Raw genomic sequence first — 21,270 nt, forward strand, 5'->3', positions numbered from 1 at the left:
AGGCAAAACAGGGGCAGTATTTCGGCAAGATAGCTCCCTATTCATATGCAAAACCAATTCTAAGAGTGATCACTGTGTACCTTGAAGAATGCACCACATGGGTCATTTCCTGATGCTTCTCTATTTGATATTGAGGATATGACAATATAGGACAGGAACCATAGGAAAAATTTCCTGCTAAATAGATGATACATTTTCCTGAAAACTAGCAACCTATACTTAACAGTCTCCCCCAAAAATGAGTCAACAGCAAATATGAGTTCTCGAGTCAATAAAAAGAAAAGGAGAAAAAAAAAGTAAAAATGATAATTAAGATAATTTTTACCTGTCTCGAAGCTGTGGGTTCTTTGTAATGGCTCTCTGATTACCCACTTAGTTAAGATTCTGGACTGGGATTACTGATGCATAAATTTAGGTCAATAGTTTAGTATTTATGTACATCTTTTCCTTGATCTGTAAGTTATAAACAAGTAAAACATACATGGGCATCACTTGAGGGAAAATATTATACAAATACTAGTATTTCTACTCTTATTTAATAGAATGTTATTTTCCTTAATTCTGACAGTATTTATTTAGCCGTACAGAGCTAATTTATTAGTGAAGGTGAACAGAACATTGGATTGTAATCAGCAAAGTTAACTATTTTTATAAAATATGTGAGCAAATAATGATAACTGGGCCAGTTATCAATGCATTGCCTCTCAAATCCAAATTTACCCTTCCTTACGTTCCCTAGGAAGATGTATCTGAGTTCTTTAAATATGTTTCTTTTCCCAGCTGGTGGGAGTCAGCAGGGGGTTTGGAGAGAAGTTTCAGGAGGACGTGGTTTTCCTTCCTGGTTCCTGGGTATTCCTTTAGCAGATTCCAGCAGTATACATGGTTTCTCCAGGGCCCGGCCCCTGCAGCACACACAACTGCCTTGGGGTCCAGCAGCTGAAAAACATGTAGCCTCTCCAGGGCCCACCGACCCGTAGCTTCCCTCCAGCACCCACCACACACGCCTGCACACACTTGCACACGCACACGCACACGCACACGCACTGGGTGGTTCGTGTAGCAGAGTGCCTCAGGTGAGACACCACCCTGCTCCCCAGAGTGCAGAAGTCCGGCAAGTTCTGCCGGTACAGCTCCCCAGCAGTTTCTCTGCCAACCATTCATAAATATCCATGCCTGGTCCACCAAAATCTGGGTCCCTCTCCTGGGTTTCAGGAGACTCTTCCTTGGGCACCGTGTCTCAGCCCTAGAAGTAATGATTGCTCCTTATATTTGCTATTCTTATATAATTTAGAATTCTCTTTACTTCTTACTAGCTACTCCCTCATTACTGCAATCTGCTGTTATAGTTAATAATTCTTTATATTAAACTTTTCCTGTTCAAATTGCTATGTGGTTTCTCTCTCCTAATGGACCTGGAATAATACATACCCAAAGAATATTAGAATAATCTGTATTCTTTGGGAGTATGGGAAAGTAAATATGATAAGCCATCTCTTTATGGAATGGATTAGCGTTGGTATGGTACAAGGCACCTTCTCTAGGCCTGGCTATTAGATGAATAAAAACTTTGAGAATCCGATGCTACATTGAAAGGTGACATAATGATATGATGTTATATACTATTTTTAAGTATATGTCATGTTAAGGATCAACTTTAAAATATTTTACTTGATTTCACTGAGAATTTTTTAAATGTGAACTATATAATAAAGCAAACAACAGAAGTCTGGACTCAAAAGTGATTTGTTGTCCTTGAAAAGATGTTGCAAAATAACACTGTAATGTGAATTGGCAGATTATTAATACTAGGGTAATAATGACACCCATCCTTTACTGGGAACTCGGAAAGTCCTTAGCACTTTTTTTTAATTTATTGAATCCTCATAGCAATACAGGTGGATACTATTATTATCTCTGTTTTACCAGTGGGAAAACAGGGGCTTGGGAAGGTTAAGGAACTGGCCTAACATGATATGTGTGGTAAGTTTCAGAGCCAGAACTTGAACCTAGATATCCCTATGAGCCCTGGTTCTTAGCCACTGTACTCTGCTTCCAGAACACTACCACTGAAGCAGATAGCAAGTTACCTGGGAGAACAAACACAAAAATTTGTTTTTGTTGTTTTCATCAAATATCCAGAAAAAAACAAAAACAAAAACTCTGAAGTATCCCTAGAATGTATACCACACCCTGAGATATTTCCGAGACAAGCAATCTCTTACTTTGACCCAACAAGATATGGACAGACTGGATGAATACTGGTCATCAAATCCTCAGAACCAAAGTGTTAACAGTGTATCAAAAACCTAGCAGCCTTTATTCGGAGCTGAACTGAAGGCAGATGAAATATTAACAGCAGTCCTAGCAGCACAAAATGAAATATGAGATCCTGTATCAGAAATTATTAGTAACCTGTTAAAAGAAATGCTGAAAAATGGCAGTTACCAAATTAAAACTGGGAAACAGAGCCCAAATGGGAAATTTCGAAAAGTTTGGAGGAAAATAAATGACAGATTGTCCTCTTGGCTCTTATTACTATGCCATCCTAAATCCTACTTGGCAATACATAGTGGAGGTGAAATAAGAAGTGCATCACTGCCAGTGCCGGTCCTCAAATTTGTAGTCCCAAGTGTCTGTGATGATGTCTGAGATTGATTGGAAAAGTAGTAGGAATTTGGTAGCATTTAGCTTTATCGAAATTGAAGAGTCTGGAGACTCTTATTATGAAAGGCTTCCTCTCATTTGTGAATTGGCCCCTTTGCTCCACTTTTGGATGGCTTGCTTCCTCCATGCCGAGCTATGCTAAATGCTCTACATGGGAAAGCTATTCTCCTTAAATGGCTTCAAATGTAAAGCATCTATCTGGATATGTTTGTGTTTATAACTCCAAATATCCAGCATCAAAGAGAAAGAGAGAGAGAGAGAGAGAGAGAGAGAGAAAAAACGGGATTACAAATACCAAATACCGGGTAGTAAATGAAGGAGATATTTTTCCATCAGTAACTGAGAGCAGAGAAATGACTATAAGCAGAGTGGTTGAGCAGTTGATGCCAGAGAGAAAAAGGAAATGAGCTATAGGACCATAGAATCTTAGCGTTGGCAGAGACTATGGAGTTCATGTGGTCCTACCCTATCATTTTTCAATGAAGAGACTGAGACACGGAGAGTTAAGGGACTTGACTTGCCCTAGACACATAGTTGTTTACTGACAGTCAGGCAAAAAACATTTCCCAGTTCCCAGTCTGGAACTCCGTAGTTCAGCGTGCTATTGCCATCGTCTCCTGAAAATTAACACTAACCCAGCCTGGAACATAGAAGAATTCAGCATCTGTGGGGAACAAGAAACATGATGAATTTTGAGATGGAAATCAGTCTGGGAAAAGGAGAGAGGAAATGGATGATCCCGCTTGGTTGTGACTCATTGGCCAAGCTTGTGCAAGACACTTTATGTCAGTTTACTCCCCCGTGCCTTCCCACAAAAACTAATAAAATATTTGGTTGTAATCCCCCGGGTTTATATTTATGCATTCAGATTTGATTTGCTTAGCGAACTCTCCTACGTGCAGGTTATCTCCAGGTGTAGATGGGTTTGTGGGTGGCATTGCTATTGATCCCTGTGATTTACAGGAGCCTGGCTTTCCTTCTCCAGGAGTGAAAAATGCTCCAGAGTCTTCTCCATAGGACACACCTAACTGAGGATCAGATGTATGTTCAAGATATAAGAATTATCTTCTATTAACCCTTGTATTCTATTAACCTCATGGAGAATTTGAGCAAATACACACACACACACGTATACACACACATTGGTTGTTTTTTGCTGTTGTTGTTGTTTGTTTGTTTGTTTTTACTTTAGAAGCTAAGAGTAATTTAAAGCAAACCAGTGGCAAGGAAGATACAATAAAAATGTCTCAATAGAATTCCCTGTGAAATAGCAGTACAGGTCTTTTAGACCAAATATTTTTCAGAATAGAGCAACCGGAAATGAGAGAATCAGACAGTATGATGAAAACTACAGATGGAATGCTTTGCATGAAAAGTGATTATAGGCAAGTGAGGGCTCAGGAGTGGGTAGGCGTGGAGTTGGGAAGGAGGGGGTAACTGAAATAAGAGAAGATAATGCTTGACCAGGTCTAGTAAAATATTCCCTGCCACAACCACTGTTCCATGAAGAGATTGAGCCAAGAGGCCTGAATAAACTAACCTTAAGTTCAGAGTTGCCATTATTGTGGGAGGCATCAGGGAGAGCACATCCGGATTTGTGTTACACAGTAATCACTGCTGGGTGTCAGCATTCATCAGCCAGATGGTCAGACCCACAATTAATCAATTAGGCTGGGATGATCAACTGGACTAAGTTTTCCCCTTTGGTAAAAAACCCTCATCATGCGGTCAAGGCCAATAGCACTTTTATCCTGTTGCTTTTGGAGAACCTTCTAAAAATCCCTCTTTTCTTTTTTTAGGCTTCTAGTTACTGGACACTGTTAAGCTTCAAGCTGCTTTGATAATGTAGATACCCCAAGTCAGGATTTTAACATGATAGATTCTCAACATCCTCTGTGTTCAAGTATAACGTTTAATATATCCAAATAGAAATAAACTTTTTTTTAAATTTTTTTTTAACGTTTATTTATTTTTGGGACAGAGAGAGACAGAGCATGAACGGGGGAGGGGCAGAGAGAGAGGGAGACACAGAATCGGAAGCAGGCTCCAGGCTCTGAGCCATCAGCCCAGAGCCTGACGCGGGGCTTGAACTCACGGACTGCGAGATCGTGACCTGAGCTGAAGTCGGACGCTTAACCGACTGAGCCACCCAGGCGCCCCAGAAATAAACTTTTTTAAAGTAGCATCCTCTGAAGAGTGTTACGCAGCTGATTTTACTGGAGCCTTTATATTGGTTCCACTGGATTCAGTAAAACAACACTGGAAATGACTCTTTCAGTGGGCATTTACGAAGATGATATGACAATCAAATAAAAACAATAGCACTTTATTGAGTGTTTACCATGTGACGGACACTGCTATGATAAGGATTGACAAACAGTTCCTCAAGCCTTATAAATAATTCAATAAGGGTGATAACATTCCATTTCAAAGAAAAGAAAATTGAGGCTAGAAAGGTCATCTGCCCAAGGTTGAGCATTTAATAAAGATGTGTTGAAATAATTTGATACACTGGGGCATGAGAACTAAATGCAATTTACTCTCCATTTTCTTACACATCTTACATATGTATGCAACTCTGAAGGATAACAATTAGGAACATATAGTGGGTCCTTATTATTCTACAAGTATTTCCCAACTCTGTAGATCTATTCTCTTTCCATGTTGTTCTTGCTGCACACCATCTGACTTGAGATTGCTTTCCTCCTTATTATGAGGTCATCCCTATTATTTGCTGATAATTCTCAGTCTCCACCCCAGTCTCCGTATCCAGATACAGTTCCTCTAAGGTTGTTTCAGATACTAAGATTTTTCCTTATCCATTGGCTCATAGGGTGATTGCCTCCTCCCAAACAAAATGTCTGTTAGTGGTCTTTTTAAAAATTTTTTCAATGTTTATTTATTTCTGAGAGAGACAGAGTGCAAGCCGGGGGGGGGGGGGGGCAGAAAGAGAGGGAGACAGAATCCAAAGCAGGCTCCAGGCTCTAAGCTGCCAGCCCAGAGCCCGACGCGGGGCTTGAACCCACGGATTGTGAGATCATGACCTGAGCCAAAACAGGACGCTTAACCGACTGAGCCACCCACACACCCCTGTTAGTGATTTATTTTTTATGTTGAAACTTGTTCCTCCCTCTGAGATTTTGTTTTCCCTCTCCTCTTGCTATATTGGAGGAATACTGTACAGGGAGAGATGCTGGAAAGTCCTGTTAGTGGGAGGCCTCTTTTTCTGATGTACATCTATGCTGACCCCATGGAGTAGAAATAAGGACACAATATCATATGTCCATTGTGTTTCATCACTGAACTTGTCCCTTTCTTTTCTCTCAGCTCTTCTTTACCCCCACCCAAGTTTGACTTAAGGAGTACTTCTGTACTCTTTAGCTATTTTATGACCAGTATTTTGCAGGTTATATACAAAGACACTACTGACTCAAATTGTACATCTTTCAGATATCAGTCTTTTATTTGTAATTACATTCTTTTAGGGAGTAGGAGGCTTCTTGCTATTTAACTGCAGTGCTTTGCTTTTATTTGTTTGTGTTGCTGCTTACCAAATTGGGAAAGCAATACCAAAATACCAGGATAGTATATAGATAACCACTGCTTTCTGAAATCAAGTTCAGGAGCACACTGGAAAACAAAGAATTCCAGAGATCTTAACGAACATCTTTTCTCCTCCAGGGCTCTGCCAGTGCCCCTTTTTTCTGCCTGGGGTACTCTGATTTGTTCTTGTTATTTTGGTAGGCAGCTGTTCTAAGTTTTTCCCTTGCTGCTCCTTTCTCTACAATCCTACAGTCTTCGCCCCAGAGCTGATGAGGCTCTTTTGTTTTGACCTGCAGTATCTCCGTGTATTGCAGGGCTGAGCCCTGCCATCTAGACTGCCTTTCTGCTTCGTTTTGCTCCTGACCTAAACCCCCCTGCTATTCCAGGCCTGGCCTCTCATGACCAGAGACTGCTGACTCATCCTGGCCTGTGCCAAGCTGTGCAGTCGCTTAGCGATGTGGACAGGAGTCGAAGGACTAGAATGAGATCACTGAACTCATTTCACTTGTTGCTTACGGTACAGTCCAGCATGAGCTGGAAATGTAGGAACCTCAGCCTCCCGAGCAGAAAGAGTAAGTAGATTACACACACTGCATCACCCAGTCCTCAACAAGCAGTGGTCGGGTGGTGGGTGGGGGCTGGCTTTCTCATGGCCGTGGCCAGGGCATTCCGGTTCATCAGGAGTGTTCCTTTGTCCTCTCTTCTTCCTCTCCTCCACAGTTGTACCCTCCCCCGCTTCCCTGAACTTCCCTTCTGAAAATGTCCGGATGGCACAGCAATGATCTGGGCAGAAATGAAATTTTGCTAATAAGCAGCCTCCGCAAGAAATCCTGGAACAGTGACACTGTTAAAACTGCTTCGTTTAGTTTGTCTACTGGGAACTCACATGAACTTCCCAACAGAATTCAAGGGGATGAAAACTCTCTTTTTTTTTTTTTTTTTTTTGGTTCCTTTTTTCTTCTTGATTCTCTTTTTCTTTCTGTTTTGAGGGAGGTAGTTTCAGGAGACATGGCTGCATTCTGGTGTGGTGTAAAGTTTTCCGTCGGGAGACAATAATGTACATTCCTCTGGCAGGACGGGATGGGGTTTTTTTTTGTTTCTCTTGCTGTTGTTTATTTATAAGACATTTCCTCTCAGTTAGTGGAAGTTAGATCGTAAGAGGCTCCAGTGATTTTCCTTCCACCTCCCCTCCCTAATTTCTGTGCTTCAGCACTCTGGAACACTGTGAACTCGACAAACTAATCAGAGCAGGGAGCTTAGCAGCCAGGCCTGGACACTCTCAAGAGACTGTGCTGATTCTCAGTCGACACTCCTTGGATCAGGAACCACAGTCCTGGTGAGTGGTGAGGTTCCAGAATTTGATGTGTCAAGGATTCTATTCTTGGTGTCTCTGAGGCAGTCAGGAAATAAAGGGTGTTTAAAAAAAAAATACAGTTTTTTTCAAACGCTACCAAACAATCCAACGGAATGATGAAGAGTTTAGTGTGCACAGCTGAGAGCATTCTATGGACAATGGCAGAGCCTTGAGTCTGTTCTCAGGAGGATCGTGCAGGCATAGGTTTCACGCTGCCACCGATGGATGTCAGCCTTGACATGCCTAGCAGACATGCTTGTGGGAGGAGGAAGGTAGGTGAGTGTGTGAGGGCAGGGAGGTAGCTTTCGGGCTGGTAAGAGGGGGAAATGAAAGTGGGATTCATCGTGCGTTTGGAGTTGCTCTCTACCAACTTCACGCAACTCTATTCTGAGCATTTACATTCTGCTCAGAATCCTTACGTACCCAGCTGAGCAGGGAAGAAACGTAGATGCATAGCAAAGGAATATTGTTAATACTGTTCTTCTAATGATCACTTTGCTAAGAACCAGTTGCTTTTAAATGTTAGGGAACCTCCCCTCACCCGACACTTGGAAAATATTATTTGTCACACCCTCTTCTTTCTTCTTCTGCATTCATGGTATCAAATAGAAGAATGCAGTGAGAATCCTTATTTGGTTCCAGGGAATTTTATCATCCTGACATAGGAAAACTAGACGACTGTCCTCACAGTATTAAACCCAAATATAGTATTGTCCTCAATATAAGAGACTGGTTGAGTGTGCTCTGGGAAGTTGTCGAAGGAATGGAATGAGGGTGGTTGCATCCTGTCTGATACAAGACTAGCAGAGGCGTCCACAGACGAACTTCCAGAGCCAATATGTGCCTTCCATGTCCTTACTGATAACTCACATTCTCCATGGAAGTGGAATTTCAGCTAGAATGTGTGTATGCCCTTTGCCATCAGGTGCCTACTTAGCTGCTTTTTCAAAGGTATTTGATCTTACCGTGTTTTCTTATCTTCTTTTCCACTTTCAAGAATCTGGCACATTCCAAAATATTAAAAGTGGAAAAACCAAACGAACAACAAAAAAAAAACCCCTTGGTGGCCATAAAAAACATTTGACTGTGTGGCAGCATCTGAAGTGAATTGCTCTTTGGAAGGAGGGAGGAGTCTTTGATGTCCCCAATATGGTTCTCATAGGCTAAAACTTTCAAGAGCCACAACCCAGCCTAAGGGGCACTTACTCGATGTTCTTAAATATTTGGAAAGAGATGCTATTTTATTGTTTTAGTTGTCCTTGCTATTAACACATTGCCAGTAGATTCCTCCTAAAAGTTGAAAATGCTTTAGCAATCATTGATTTTACATTGAACCAGATGTGTACTGTGTGTGCCTGTTGTATGCACTCTTGTCCAAGACGGTGCAGTCATCCAACGTATTACATTGGTTCTTAGCTTCGGAATTTTGTTTGCTACTCTGGGCGATTCACATTCTTAACCAGGAAACTCACACATGCTCATATATCCCAAGTTCTCTACAGAGACGGACCCCTGAAACAGCCTCATCAAGGATCTGTCATGACCTCTAGAACAAAGAGTCAGGCTCCTATCACAATACCTACAATTTGTGAGGCACATCAAATCCCTCACCTGTCATTGTGACAGGAAGCAGTCTCCCAGTTTTATTAAGGCCAGTGTGACAAAAGTTTAATGGTACATAATGGTAAAGTTTGCCCGTTCAGTTAGGCATGCTAGTTATGGCCGTGCTGTTTGTATGTTATAATGTTTTCTTGGGGATTTTCCATTAGTCTCTTGTTTTCTAAAGAAAGAAGTTGAATAGAAAAATGGTGTTAAAATTTTTTAAATATGGTATAAAAAAAGTAACTAGCTTTTATCCCACTACCACCAAGACCTAACTGGGAGGCTGCACTTCCCTCAGTTAACACTCAGGCTGCAGACTCCCAGGAGAACTATCCGTAAGCCTCCGGTAAGGATGTCTATTAGGACTACACCTAAGGCAGGCTGACTCTCTAACTCTTTGAAAACATTTTAATGTTGAAATCTCCTACGTCTATATATATAATTTTCTGAGCATCTTTAGGCAGAGAATAGATAAACATGAATTTCTAAGAGTGTATCCCAAGAGATGACATTTTAAATATATAACCTGCCAGAGAGATTTTCCTTATTATTGGCAAGATCTGGAGGTCCACATGGCTGTGGAAGAATTCCACGGCTAAGTTTGAGTATATAAGTCAGAATATGATCAGTATATCTCTGATACACAAGTTAAGATAATGATGTATTTCTTTTGGTTTAAATGGTTGTATTATTACCTGATTTTTTTCAATGCCTATGTTATAAAACTTAATAGTGTACTACCAGTAATGCAGTTTCTCAGTGCTCATCTTGAAAAACTGAAATGTCATTTCAGAGGATGCATGTTGTAAAATGTAGATTTTCTTGCATGCATCATGTTAGCATTCACTACCCGTATGTTATATTCATTTAATTAGGCAGTCATAGTTAGACAAAAGTGACATTGCTAAATAACAGAATTATGATCACACCAATAAGAAACTAAATTTAAAAAAGTAAATTTTTTATTTACATAAAAGTGCTTTTTATATTGATGTGAGTCCTTTAAAAAGATGCATATTTTCAAAAGTTAAAAAGAAGGGGTTGATTCATTGTTTCGTGTGATTGTGTATGTATGTTAGCTTGTAAATGCATATACTTGCGTAATGACATATGTATACTCCACTATTGATAATATGACCAACTACTAGCTAGGCTTCCTTGCCTTTGAATTCAGTCCGACGTTTTATAAATTGACCTTAAGTGAACTGTAGTTGACACTTTATCATACTGACAACACAGAAATTTTGTACAAATATTTATGAAGAGTGCCTGCAAAAGGTGAGATTTGGTTAGCCAATAAGATTAGTAATTATCCTCTGACAAATATAAATGTTGGATTATAAGCCTAGATTCTATTACGTACGGTTTCGAAATAATAATGGCTATATGTATAAAGTAGTTAAAATTAAGTGGAAGGAAATTAAATTGCTATTAATTATCTTAAAATTGAGAATATATTTAATGAATTTGCTTTATTTTGTAAGAGTGAATCTATATACAAATGTCCCAAGTTATTCTAGGTTCTCAGTTAGTTGTACATTAAATACTTTGATGCTGTATTTACATATCAGCATCAGCAACTATAATTTTCCAGACACCTTTTCAAGACACCCAGCCATGTCATATCCTTGTCAAGTTACACTTTTTTCTCTGAAGCTTTTTATGATAACCCAAACTAAAAGTTAACTTCCCCTTCTGACACTGATGGCATTTAGAAAATCAGTTGGCCCTTATCAGATACTGCTTTGACTTGAAGTTTTTTGTATGTAGTGCCCTCCCAGTCAATGTCTAATTGCCTCATTCTAAGTGGAGGATGGAGGAATAGGTGATGAATGAATATCTATATGTCAATTCATTGACAATGTATACGTTTTACTTATAACAAAAGAAATATGTCCAGAAAACAAATCAATGAACTCTTCTGTATCTGAACCCCTTAAATTCCCATATTAGATCTTCCAACTAGCTGACAGCATCTGCAGCCCTTTGCCAAGGTACCTTCTCAGATTTCTACAATGCACAGGTGATTTCTGATGGGACATGGGGTTTTGAGCTTGCAGTGGTTCCATTCATTTTCCAGGACTCTTGAGGGTGGCCAAATACCCAACTTGTTATGCTCATGCAGTCTGAAAGTACCAGATTCACCTAGAATATATCATATTGACCAAAGGCCTCTCCAGTGTGTTAGTACTCACTTACAGTCAATCAGTGGTTCTTCCTTTCCTCAAACCCAACATCTTAGGAGCTCAGACTGATGTCAGATGTGGAAAGGCATGAAGACTGCCTATGAATGCCCTGTGAACTAGATAGGGAAGGGGTGGGGCAGACGGACAGCATAATTAAGAAAGGGGCAAGAGGACAGGCAGCCAAATCATTTCCTAACAAGCACTAATTAAATGCCCCTTTTTAGGTACGATACAGCTTTAAAAAGTGCAATTGTTTCTCATGGATGAGTAGAGAAATTGGTGGGGTCTCTTGGTGCTGCTTCAGTCATTAAACCACAGCACACTAAGGAGCCTTTAGTGCTCTGGGAACATCAGAGGAGAGGAGAAATTCCAGCACCTTGAATGGCACCCTGCTGACATGAATTACATTCAGGGAGTTACTTCATATGCTACAAACCAACCCTGATAAACAACAACTAAAAGAAATCAAAATATTGTGTAAAATGTGCTTTAATTAAATCTGTTGTCAATGGTCAGTCAACTTGGCAATGTGCAGACTACATCTAATTCTCTCTCCTACACAGAATTCTTTTCTAGAACTTCTAATATATATAATGAAATGTACTAGTTTCCTTTTCATCTCTTTTTATTTTCCCTACTTATCCTTTAGTAAACTGAATTCCTAGAGGTAAGCAGCCAGAGGGAGAAGGAGAAGTGATTCACATAATAGATAATTAACCCTTGAACAATGAAATGTTAACTCTCCACAGACATGCCAAAAAATAAAATGTTTTGTTGTTGAATTTGTTCTCCTTTGGGTGTTAACACATTAAGGACAGCTCCATTAGCACAACTTGGCATCAACAACCTGTTCATCCTCAAGATACAAATGCCACGCTCACCTTCCAGTTCATTCTGGCAGGATTTGTAGCATGATGTCCTCTTGGGTAGTCATGTACGAACCACTCCGAGGGGCAAAATTGTGTGAGTGCCTAATCCACTTTTGAAAATGAAAGAAAAGGATCTGCTTTATGAAAAGCACCTAATAAGGAAAGACACAAATCGTAATAAAAAGTATTAGCACCTTGCACCTCCCGTTAATTGCCTTCCTAGTCAAGAGGAACCAAAATAGTGTAATAAATGTTAGAACTACATCATGAACAGAGTGCAAAGAATTGTCTGTACCTTTTAATACTGAAATGAAAAGTGTAGCAAACCTTAAACTACCCATGCAGTCTTAATTTAGGCTCCTTACCTTTCAGTTCATTCATTTGTCTGACGAGGATAATGGTACCCACTCAGCTTACTTACCAGTGTGGTTATGAGGATCAGATTACAAAGACTGTTCTTTCAATGCATTCATTAAGCATGGATTTAACATTAATTCATTCACTCACTCATTTATTTATTAATTCAAGAAGCATTTTGAACCCCTACTCTGTGTCAGGTATTATTCTAGAAACTAAAGATGGATGCATTTATTAACAAATATTTATGGAGGAGCACATTATGTACACCCAGTACTTTTGCAAGGGCTGGGGATACTACAGTAAACACAACAAACAGAAGTCTGCGTTCTCATAAAGCTTAGATTTTAGTCAACAGACAAAAATAATAAGCAAGTACATATGTCAAATGTATCATGTTGAAGAGGAGAAAAGTGAAGAAGGAAAGAGAGTAAGAGTGTATCAGGGATAAGTTGTAATTTTCAACTGAAGAGAGAAGAGATGCCACATTGAGGGGGCAACATATGAGAAAGGTGAAGAAGAAAATTTTATAGATATCTAAGCAAGAGCATTTTGGCCATGGAACCAAGTGCAAGGGCCCTGGACAAATGTGTATTTGTCCAAACCAAATTCTGGACAAGAATGCACCTGGCAAGTTTGAATGGTAACAGGGTAGTCTTTGTGGCAGGATCAGAGTAGGCGGGCAGAAGAATGGTGGGAGCTAAAGGAAGGGAAGCAGTGGGGACCTGGGCATGTAGGCCTTTATATGATGTGGTGAAGGTTTTGACTTTGTCAGTGAGAATACACAGATGAATAAGACATGACCTCATGTTGCTCCACGGGAGGGACAGATAGGCAGACAAGTTGGGATGATGCCATATGCTAAGTATCATAATTGAAGGATGTTCAAGGAACTTTGTAGGCACAAAAGAGTGTGTTCAGTTGAACGTACCTTGGGGCAGGGGGCAGAGAAAGCTTCACAGAAGAGCTAATAAATCCATGCTGGGCTTTGAAGGATTTTCCCAGATGGTCAGAGGGAGGAAAGGCTGAGGGGCAAAGGCACTTAAATAGGAAATAATGAAGCAGAGTTGGGGATCGGTGTCACCAATGTTTAGCAGAGGAGTGGGGAAAAATGATGCTGTAGATGTAGGCAGGGAACAATCATGTTGGGCCTTGATCACCATGCAGAGAAGTTTTAACTTCATCCTGTGGCATTTGGGGAGCTATCGAAAGTTTTAAGTAGAGAAGGTTAATGATCAAATTGTGTTATGGAAGATCGCCCTGGCAGCAGGCTGGAGGATGGATTGGAGGAATGGGAGAATGGAGGCAGGAAAATTAGGAGGCAACTGAAATTATTCAGACAGGAAACAGTGAAGCCCTGAACTAGGACAATAACTGTGGGAATAGAGAGGAGACACGTTCAAGAGATAAGAGGCAGAACGAGCACAATTTAATAACCTTTGGGCTGGGCATTGAGAGAAGAAGGCATTTTGGATTGCTCCCAGGTTTCTGCCTCATACAACTAAGCAAGAAAATCTATGAGGAGGAGCAGGTTTTGTAGGCTGGAAAGCTGATACATTTGCTTTTGAATGTGTTTGTTTTGAGACATCGGGAGAATCCAGATTTCTGGTAGGCTGTTGGATTTAGTCAGGAAAACTGAAGATAGGTCAGAGATAGACATAAGTTGGACAATCATCTGAATTGTCAGCATCATGGTAGTAGTTATAATTATAGAGTGGACTCTTCTCAAAGAAAATTTATTGACAGAAAGCAAAAGGGAGCTGATCCTTAGGAGTTTACCACATTGATGGAACAGAGAGAGGAAGAGGAGCCTTAGAAAGGATGACTATTATGAGCAACTATCATAGGCCGGTCATCATGCCAAATGGTGGGGGAACCAAGATGACTGGCACCCGGATCCTGCCCCGGAAGTACCCACAGTTTGTACAAATGTAAGAGGTTATTATTACTCTCACCAGCAGCCATGGAACAGTGCTAACAGAACAGAGGAAATGCCCATGCATAACAGAGAAAGTTGTGTGGAATACTTAATTAGCATCAAGGGAGATTATTATAAAAGCAGGATCTTAGAATGTTGGCGGCATGCATTTTTGCTATACAGTTCCTTTCTGATGTCTCTAATACTTGTATGTGTATGTTCCACTGTTAGCATGGGTTCAAGCTATTGGCAAAACAAGCCAGGTGTAAATTATGGTAGAATTGAAATCGATAGCGCTTTGCAGCACTGGAGTGCCCAGTTCACATCAGGACGTGCGTCTGTGTTCACTGAAACATGGCTATCAAGTGCACCCCGAGTCATTAGATGTGTTATCCAGTGAATAACAGCATAATGATATTTTAGCAGAGCAGCCTTATGATAAATTCTGCTTTAGTGAAACTCCATATACAGAGCAATTTCTCCTGGCCGTGTACATTGCATGGCAAAGAAAGGATATCCTGCTGCGTATCAGAAGGCTGTAATTTCATTTAGGGGTTCTATTGACATCGTAAACTGCAAGAGCAGAGCTCAAGTGGCTATTTAAGTCATAGGAACTTCAAGCTAAAATTACTGCCTGGTCCTAATCGCCACCTCCAGGGGACTCCTGCCTATACATATGTGCTTTATATTTCTATCTTTGTGTCTATAGATACTCAATCACTCCAGGGGATGAGGTGATAATCTGTCCTAAAATATGACAGGTGTCAGTCACCTTTGCAGCTACTTCAAGCTAAGGGCCAAAAGCAGCTATATTATTCATTGAAGGTCAAATGCTAAAAGGGGGCAGAAACCCTTGGCGGGTTCAGAGGTTGGGTGTTCCTGTTTTTCTGCTTCAAGATATTCTCTATCAAATGTGAGGTCGGGATCTTCTGGCATGTTGAGGCTACAAAATAGGGATGTTTGGACTTACCTGTACAACCGGGTTTACAGCCTAGAAGTCCTTGCCCCATTCTTTCCCCTCTTTGTTTGACCCAGATCACTTCTGAAAATAATAGTACTGGATAGTCTTAGTACCCAGTAAGATGCAGCTTATATAGTGCTCCATGAAAGTGATTCCCTTGATGTCTAAAGGGGACGTTCTGTCTTGAGATATAGTCAAGCTGAAAATTGCAAGCAGTAATAATTGACTTGAATGTCTATGATGCTTTGGAATTGATTCCAGGAGATAAAAAAAGAAAGAATCAAAGCTAAATATGGTGTGTTTTGTTGTTGTTGTTGTTGTTGTTGTTGTTGTTGTTGTTGTTTTAATGAAAATTTCATGTTTATACCCCTACATTAACAATCAACTTTGTTAAGAGTAGACACTACAAAATTGGACACCAGAGTCCCAACTCCTTCAGCCATTATGGTCCTGATGTTTTATTTGGTCACTCTCATTCCTGGTTTAGGATTCATCTGTCCACATGCTGTCTGAATAAGAAATTCTAGCAGAATTATCATGGTTAAGAAAAATCACAGTAATAATAGAACTTATGATTCCTCATAAGGTAAAGGTGTTCAATAGTCATCTTATTGGGGCGCCTGGGTGGCGCAGTCGGTTAAACGTCCGACTTCAACCAGGTCACGATCTCGCGGTCCGTGAGTTCGAGCCCCGCGTCGGGCTCTGGGCTGATGGCTCAGAGCCTGGAGCCTGTTTCCGATTCTGTGTCTCCCTCTCTCTCTGCCCCTCCCCCGTTCATGCTCTGTCTCTCTCTGTCCCAAAAATAAATAAAAAACGTTGAAAAAAAAAATAGTCATCTTATTAACTCTTATGTCACCCTGTGGAGAAGTGGAGAATGAAAATGTCGAGAGCTGGACCCCCACACAGGGGCCGACTGAAACTGATATTTTCACTTTCCATATTGACCTGCCTATTGTTCTACCACTTCATCACAGTATTTCTTTATTGCTTAAGTAGTATCCTAAAAATTAAAATCTGTAAGAGCCCAATCTCTCTCATCTGTTACCATGATACTTTCATTATATGCTTGAACAACATATGCCATTGTTACACTTCTGAGAAGGGCTATTGCTCAAGTAAGAGTATCCTCAGAACATTTATATTTGTGGGAATGTAAAAAGTTATTATATAGACATAGACAAGTTCTGACGTGAGATAATACAATTCTTCTATTGTTCCTCTGGATTTAGGCAGCATAGCAGAGTGCTTAAGAGGGCAGAGTGCCTGGGTCCTACCACTTAGTAGCTGTGTGAATTTGGAAAAGCTGTTTAATACTCAGTGCCTCAGTTTCTTAATCTGTAAAATAGAGATGATGATACCATAATCATAAAATTATTGTGGTGAGTAAATGATCTAATGAATGTAAAATATTTCACCCAATACCTGGTACACAGGAAGCACCCAGTAAACATTGGCTGCTGTTATAATCACCAATATCATCCTCCTCGTCATCACTTATTCCTTCCCTGTAAAGTCATGGTTAATACTTGTTAGGAAAAAACCTACACAAGCGTATGTATGCCCACATACACAAACACGCACGCACACATACCCTATCCACCTAAGATGGCTTGCTTATCCCATCTGTGGGCTTAAACTTCACCTTCACATGAATCTCAATGTCTCATTAAGCTCAATGTCATCTTAAGCAGAGAACATATAAGGAATTCATACATGGATGTGGTGGGTTGGATTCTAGTTTAACCTTAAAAGTTGGTTTCCAGTACTTGATGCAGAATTACTCAGTTGCTGGGCTCACTCCTATTACCTACTCACTCTAGTTCCTCTCTTCTTATCACTTAAGTTCTTACTAAACTGTAGATTCTGTTAAGCATGGCCAAATCCAGGTCTATTGATCAGTTCAGCAGTATAGTTCAATAAATTTTTATGTCAGCTCAATAAATGTAGGATGGGTGAAGGAATGAATGAATGAATGAATGAATGAATGAGTGAATGAATGTTCTTCTACTTCCAGCCTCTTCACTTAGGTCTTAGTCCTGGCTATCTGATGTTCTAAATGCTGACCTCATTATTTACCTAGGTCATAGTATTCACTGTCCCTCACTATTATTCTCAGTCTTCCAGTCCAAACTCTCCCAGTTAATTCTGTCTTCTTGCCTGATTTGAAACTCTCAACAAAAATTTCCAATAAATATAAGAGGCCTACCCTTCTATCTGCTTCATTTTTTCCTTCATCGTGCCATGGACATCATCTTTACAACTATGTTCTTTATGCCTCTACCTATGCCTTCTTCCCATTTGAAATTTGAATTTAATCTTACAAGTGATTCATTATCCATTCACATTTTAATCTGATGTCCTTGTTTCCAACCTTGATTTTGATCTTTGTATCATGTTGTTCACATAACCCTTTCTATATATATTATATTTTGAGGAAAATATGCTTATATCAATAATAAGTAAATGGAAGCTGATATCAAGCCATATCTGTAAGAAATAGCATTCAACAACCTTGGCAGACTTTGTGTTGTACTATTTGCTATGCCTCCCACAATGGTCCTTATCTTAGCCCCTTGATGAATTTTCAGAGATCTTATATCCTGAACTAGGTCTCAGTTGCCCTATAGCTGCTTTACCTCTGGGTTGGTGCTAACAACATCCAAATCTTAATGTAAAATTTAATTGGGCAATGTTGGCATTAGTGTAGAATGTGTCTAGTAGTAAATATCACATGTAAAAGGGGGAGGAACTAAAAGCAAAATGCAACATTGTTGCATCCAGTAAAGACCATTAACCATTATATGTTGATATATTTATTGTGTTCTCTTTATTATCACTATTTGTCAGACTCTTAAACGGGAAGAGTTACAATTTAATTTTTTTTAATGTTTATTTTTGAGAGAGAGAGACAGACAGAGCATGTGCGACAGAGCAGGGGCAGAGAGAGAGGGAGACACAGAATCTGAAGCAGGCTCTAGGCTCTGAGCTGTCAGCACAGAGCCCGACTCAGAGCTCGAACTCTTGAACCCTGAGATTGTGACCTGAGCCAAAGTCAGACGCCTAACCGACTGAGCCACCCAGGCACCACCAGAAGAGTTACAATTTAAATTTAGAAACAAGTATGATGCTAATCTTAATTAGTATCTGTCACAATAGTTAACAGTGTTACTGATTGTCAATGATATGATACCTGCCTACAAGGAGCTTATAGTTTGTATAGTTTTGTTGCAGAGATTAGTAATTAGATCCTAAAGCTAATTATGTGGAAATTACTAGTCTATTATTATGCACCAAAATGAGCAATAATGAAAGGCAGTCAATACTATAAGAATTCATATCAGAATAACCTCTACTAATACATGGAAGGCTTCATAGTAGAGGGAGAGCTTTAACTGTACATATTTTTGTATATGTATATGTGTATGTAAAAGCTGAGCATTGAAGAATGAAGGAAAAAGGGTCTTTCAGGAAGAAGGAAAGATGGACTGCTATGGTGTGCTGTCAGAAACAGGGAAGTAGTGACAATGAAGAAAAATCTCAAACAGAAAGAAGGGATGGCAGTGGGAATGATGGCGTGTAGAGGAAGTAAGGAAATTAGAGATGAGATCCATGTTGGTGAAAATTAAGATATGAATTTGGAAAGGCAGATGGAATCCAGAATTTATTCTTTGTGGGTGATGAGAACATACAGTCATACAATTAAAACTCAATAAAGTTTGCTGAATAATTGAGCAAGCAAAAATAATGAAAGCAGTGTTTTAGGAGTTGACCTGGCTATAGTGTGCAGAGTGGTATGAGGGAGATGATTCTAGTCAGAGATGCCAGCTGGGAGAAAATTGCAGTCATTCAGATGTAGAGCAATCAAAACTCAAATATAGTCATGATTGTGGAGATTTAAAAAGGGGGGCGGTTATTTCTTTTCTTTTTATTAAATTTGTTTTAACGTTTATTTATTTTTGAGACAGAGAGAGACAGAGCATGAACAGGGGAGGGTCAGAGAGAGAGGGAGACACAGAATCTGAAACAGGCTCCAGGCTCTGAGCTGTCAGCACAGAGCCCGACGTGGGGCTCGAACTCACGGACCGTGAGATCGTGACCTGAGCCGAAGTCGGATGCTTAACTGACCAAGCCATCCAGGCGCCCCTATTTCTAAAACATATTAACAGCACTCTCCTTGTCTCTTCCCTACCAGCCCTAACCCTAGTCCCAGCTAACCATAATTTTCACTGAAGAATATCTTCTCTAACTGTGGGGTCCTCCTTACCTTTTGGGTTGATTTTAGTGAAGTTGGTTACTACTCATAAGGTAGAACCAGATTGAGGAATGGACCCCGGGGGTCACTCAAGCCTCCAACCAGTGAGGGCTTTATTATATCCCTGAACAACCTAATGTGATCTCAAAGTTCAACTGCTCAGGTAATAAACTTGGGGACACACAGACATCTCTCGGTTCCCATTTGTGAGATCCAGAAATGCATGACTGTGCAGGAAATCTCAAATACCATAAAGTTCTGATTTGCTTAGGGGGATTTAGGAAGAAGGTTCTTTTTGTTTGTTCCATCCATCACCGTTTTTTTTTTTTTTCAGGAGGAAGTTTCTTAACTATACAGTTCCCAACTCTCACTGCCCAACTCTTAAATAGCAATAGAACCATTTTCCTCCTTCCTTCTTTAATTCAACCAGATCAAAACCAAAAGACTATATGCTAGCATAAGTCTCAAGTCCATCCCAAGCTTTGTCTTTATCCAGAGACAGTCTCAGAGATCCCAACGGTATCCTCATACTTTGTTGTGAGAAACAATGCTCATTAACTTGTCCTTTGCTGTGTGCCTAGTTCACCCATCATTATCAATCATGCTCCCAGTTGGGCCTTTCTTTGGATGGTTCTGACATTTCTTGGAGAGTAACAATTTGGCCAATATATAATGACTATATTTAACTTTCTGTTGACCAAAAATTGCGTGTATACTTTGCTTTGTTTCATTCTTTGACACACCCTCTCCCCATTTTATACTATATTAGAGTATTTTCTTGCCTACTCAGAGCTCCTTTTAGGTAAGACCATGCCTTACTTTTCTATGTTATGGGTTCAGCATAATGTATGCCCCACAGTAGACCACCAGTATACATTTTTGGACTCTCCTGGTTTCATGCATTTATTTTAAGTAAATTCTACGCCCAACATGGGGCTTGAATTCACAACCCCGAGATCAGTAGTCATGTGCTTTACCGACTGAGCCAGCCAGGCACCCCCGATTTCATGTACTTGGAACAGGGACAATCCTCCATGAAGTCTGGCGTCTTTAATGTGGAAAATACCTCCTAAGTATCAAACTCACTGGTGTCCCCAGCCAATAGTCCCAGATATATACTAGGCCTAATTTTTCCCAGCAGTTGGCATAGGGAATGTGAAATTGATGGCTCTGCTCGTCAAACCTGTCTGTCTTCACAGGGTAGAGTAGCACCATTTAGAGGAAGAGTGTTTAGAAAATTAAACAAGGACTGTCTGAATAGGAGACCTATCGGCCTGCAATGGAATGACAGGTTTCTGCCCACAAACTGGGGTTAAGACCTGAATATTGATGCCTCCTTTCACCCATTTGTGAGTAATGGGCCTCACCCCATTAGTGGGTGAATGTGTTACACCACTGGAAGTTGTTATGCATTCTCTGTAGATCTGTATGAAGGAGCTGTAGATATACATAAATATGTACTTGCCAACAGATCTCTGTATTTATCTGCCTGTCAGTGGGAGCAGACAGGGCAAGCTCTTTGATGGGCGAGAACTGCAGGTCAAAGCTGTGCTCTGGCTGCTGC

The 21,270-nt window shown here is 40.2% G+C and overlaps 1 protein-coding gene across 49 annotated transcripts in view; it reads left to right on the plus strand.

The window, feature by feature from the left end:
• The window catches only part of ZBTB20 (zinc finger and BTB domain containing 20), a 777,866-nt gene that overhangs the window by 477,159 nt on the left and 279,437 nt on the right, over positions 1–21,270 (plus strand). For 2 of the 49 annotated variants that reach the window (XM_058732453.1, XM_058732461.1), the window contains exon 1: positions 5,739–6,779. The exons of 43 other annotated variants lie outside the window; for them this stretch is intronic. The gene's annotated coding sequence lies outside the window, so the exon portion shown is untranslated. 4 more of the 49 variants (XM_058732451.1, XM_058732462.1, XM_058732452.1 and 1 more) reach the window with 3 other exon arrangements.

This window comes from Neofelis nebulosa, chromosome 5 (genome assembly GCF_028018385.1).
Source record: "Neofelis nebulosa isolate mNeoNeb1 chromosome 5, mNeoNeb1.pri, whole genome shotgun sequence".
Lineage (NCBI taxonomy): Eukaryota > Metazoa > Chordata > Mammalia > Carnivora > Felidae > Neofelis > Neofelis nebulosa.